The sequence below is a fragment of the Euleptes europaea genome, chromosome 3 (assembly GCF_029931775.1).
Source record: "Euleptes europaea isolate rEulEur1 chromosome 3, rEulEur1.hap1, whole genome shotgun sequence".
Classification (NCBI taxonomy): domain Eukaryota; kingdom Metazoa; phylum Chordata; class Lepidosauria; order Squamata; family Sphaerodactylidae; genus Euleptes; species Euleptes europaea.
This window is the reverse complement of record NC_079314.1, coordinates 65,409,993-65,414,213: the sequence shown is the minus strand read 5'-3', so window position 1 is coordinate 65,414,213 and position 4,221 is coordinate 65,409,993. Positions and strand designations below refer to the sequence as shown.

The 4,221-nt window shown below is 38.1% G+C and overlaps 1 pseudogene; it reads right to left on the bottom strand.

Moving 5' to 3' along the window:
• Positions 1–2,994: 2,994 nt before the first annotated feature.
• On the bottom strand, positions 2,995–3,967 carry LOC130475181 (sphingosine 1-phosphate receptor 1-like; annotated as a pseudogene).
• Positions 3,968–4,221: the final 254 nt, after the last annotated feature.

Genomic DNA, 4,221 nt, shown 5'->3' with positions numbered 1-4,221 from the left:
TGCTGCTCTGTAATTGGCTTACTTCTCAGTGCTTCCCATGAGAGAAGATTTCCTTCCCCCCAAACCCAACTGCCACATAAAAAAGCATTTTAAGAAAAAAAACACGGAGCTACCTGAAAGTAGGGGGAGAGAGAAATCCAAGCCTCATTTTAAAAAAGCCTTTCTTTTGCTCAGAAAGAGCTCCGAGGTATCAGGAAGCAGGAAGCACTTGAATCGCTACTTCTTTACACCCTGCTTTGTGATTGGCTGTGAGAGAAGCCAATCTTCTGTTTCCCCCTGTTTAACCATCGGCATACTGCTTTGAGGAGTAAACACACTCAAAATGAATATTATACCTAGGATTATTTATATTTTAAATGCAATTCCTTTCTATATACCTATATTCTATATCCTATGTTTATAAAATTAATACTTTGTTTCAGAAATTTATGTGGGGTTCCTCACTACCTCGAATTTCTTTAACGAGGATGCAGCTTCCATTCAATGAAGGAGAATTTGGTTTTCCTGATCTTAAGTTTATATCATCAAGCATCAATTGGACTATCTATCTTGGGCTCTTTTGGAGGCATCTAGTTTGGTGCCCCACTCTAAGTGGAATGCTTTAGGATCTATTTATGCTGGTGTAGAACCCATTCCTACAATATCTGCAACTAGAGAACAATGGTGTATAATGGCATGACAATATCAATTTGATCATCCATTTTCACATGCTAAATTAATATTATGGGCCAATGCAGACCTTAAAAACTGGGAAGAAATCCTTTTTATGGAAGGATTTCAGACCAATAGGGGGATTTTTTACATTGGACCAATTGATAGATTATGATGAGTTTTTGTCATTTTCTGAGCTGAGGTCTAGATATGCCGTGTCCCCTGCTGCAGAAAGGCAATATTTACATTTGCAACATTTGCTGGTATCTACATATGGCCCTGCAGCATTAAGTTTCTCAGAGTCCCTGTTGCTCCTGGAAACACTAATTGATGTGACCCTGGCAAGTATTTGGATGGGAGACCTCCAAGGAATACCAGGGTCCTGATGCAGAGGCAGGCAATGGCAAACCACCTCTGAATGTCTCTTGCCTTGAAAACCCCTCCAGGGGTTGCCATAAGTCAGATGTGACTTGATGGCAAATACAAACAAACTAATATGGTATTAATGGAATAAGGAGCTTAATTGCCCTGTTTTGCCAAAGCAATGGGGTACATCCTTTATACTTGTTCTCTCCATGGATCTTAATTATGTGTAGGATATGCTGAATACCACAGCAACTCTTTAGAAAATTATTGAATAAAGTATCTAATTGCAGGCATTGTACCTCACAGGATGCATCCCTTAAACATATTCTTTGGGCATATCCAGTCATAAATTTGAAAATTTGTATTAGAATGTTCATTGATTTTTGAGGATGTTTATGTACTTTTAAACTTTCTGCTTATCTCTTTGAGTTAAGACAGTCAACAAAAATGGACTCTCCATGCCCTTGCTACAGCTAAAAGACTTGCATGGAAAGATAAAACCCCATCTCCAGTGAATCAATGGATTGAAGACCTTAGAACTTTATCAATATTTGAATGCATGGCATACAGACAGCAATTACATATGGACTTATTTTTAGGTATTTGGAAACTGAAATGTGTAGATCCACCATCACTGGTATATTTTTGTTTTGATGTTATATCCATTTTTTTCTTTTAAAATCTCTAATTTGGTTGCTAGATTTTAATTTTTTTTCCCTTGTTCTTTTTTTCCTGGTTTTTAAAAATAAATAAAAACATTGCCTATAGATATTTTCAGTTAGTAGTTTGCATAACATATTATTTGAACTGGGAAATTAGTGCAATGCTGTGTTTTGTAATGCTGCATCAGCAATAATGCAATAGAATTCCCCGTTCTTGCTAGCATATTGTGTCTTAAGATCAAGCCAAATGTGACACAGTCTGATCCGTCTTTGTCCATAACAATTTTTTTTCACTAAAAAGTCAGACAACTGTATCCCTCCCTCCCTTTTTAAATCATGATCCAACACCGGAAACAATCTTTTAAACAAGCTAGCTAAACATTTTATGAATTAAAAACCCCTTTAATAAAGTATCAGATATTTCCTGTGAAGTTTGGATGTATTTGATTGCAAAAGTATTAAATCCATTTGCATCTTTATTTTTATCCACAGATGATTTCTCCTGCATGTCAGTGTTTTGGATCTATGATATATTTACTGTGTTTAACAGATGTTAAAGTGTTTGCTATGGTCTGATGCAGATTAGCAGGTTTCTTTTTTACTGCCATGTTCCTTATTCTTCTTTTGAGCTCAACAGTTTTTATTTTCTATTACAAGGAAAAAATCAATCATATCAGGAAAAAATTCTTCCACATCATGCATAAATTTCCATATAATACTTAGAAATGAATTTTAATGCATATGTTAGTTTCATTTCATGTCCCATTAAAGAGCATGAAAGCTATAATCAGACAAATGACTTGATTCATTTCTATGGAAATACATATAAATTGACATAAATACCAATTTGTGCTTTGTTGTGCATTCTTATGTTTTTTCTTCCTCAGTAAATATTTCCTGCATTTGAAAGCACTTTGTCTTCTGTACAAAAGAAAGAGAATTGCACAAAACAATGCATTTATATGTTGCTTTTTGCTCTGCTCAAACAAGGGAACAAAGAGAGTTTACCATTGTATTCTAATACCCCCCCCCCCCCCGCAAATAAGCAACTTGGCTATATTTTAAAATGGATAGCTGCACACTATATTTTTCATTATACATTCTGCATCTCTCTCACTCTTAAATTCAACTTCCTGAAGGCCAAAAGAGTACTAACCCCTGGTGAAAACAAAATGGGAGGCATCCTGCTTACTGTTGGAAAATGGTCAGAGGTCATAATAAGGCTGGAATTAATATAACAGGCTATATTGCAAAAAAAAATGCACCTATGAAATGCGTTGGGAGGGGGATTGTGTATACATTTTAAAATATTTCATTAACATGCAATCTTGACAAAGGCTCTCCGCATCTCCTTGTTGGTCAGCGTATAGATGATAGGATTTGTAGCAGAGTTGAGAACTGCCAGAACTAAGAAATATTCAGCTTGAAGGAAGATTGGGCAGGACTGGACTTTGCACCTCACATCCAGCAAAAGTAGTATGAACAAGGGAGACCAACAGAAAATAAACACACTTAAAACAATGATCACTGTCTCGAGCAGAGCCAGAGACTTCTCTGAACTCCTGGCAGCTTTAGCAGTGTTCTTCCAAAAGGTTAGCCTACAGCTCCTAGTCCTCATCAAGATGTAGATTCTGCAGCAGAGAACCACAATGGACAACAGGAGGCCAGTGAACACTGAGGTGCAGAAGAGAATGTAATGCTTATGGTAGAGGGGCAACACAATGGAACAGCTTGGTAAGATGTTGATACAGTTCCACCCCATAATAGGGAGACCCCCTAGTATCACCGAGATGACCCAGCAGGCACTGATCAGTAGGAACGAACGAGAACTATTGCTGCCATTGTGAAATTTCATTTTCAGCATTGTAATACATCTCTCAATGGCAATGGCCAGGAGGCTAAAAACAGAAGCTGACAGTGCCACAAAGTGCTCCCTTCCCTAAGGAACCACTGTGCTGGGGTGAGGGTGTAGGTCTTGCTCCCGGACAGCAAAATGTTGGCTGTGTAAGCCACCCCAGCCAGCAAATCCAAAAGTGCCAAGTTACCAATGAAATAGTACACAGGTCTGTGGAACTTTTTGGTTTTCCAGATGGTCAGCAGGACAAATATGTTCTCTAGGGTGATGAAACAGCAAATAATTATGAAGACCACTGAAGAGACTTTGATCCCACTATCTGTTTTCTCATTCAGCTTCCCTGTGAAGTTGTAATGCTTCACAATGATGTCATAGTTGACGTAGTCATTGATACACTGAGGACCTTCACATGGGGCTCCCTAGTAGAGTCCATGGTTCCAGCTTGGATTGTTATGCTCCAGCCAGCTGCCCCCAAGTGGCAATGAGGAGCAGGAGCTTCACCAGCTGCCCTGGTTGAGACATTTAATTTGGTGATTTGGGCTGATGGAGTAAGAAGTGAAGTACGCTGTGGCATAAAAAATCTAGCAGTATCCAACAAGATCTTTATTATGAACGCCATGATAAACTTTATCTTGGCATTCAACATCTACTTCACTATTGGATTCAATATGCAGGGAGAACAAATTA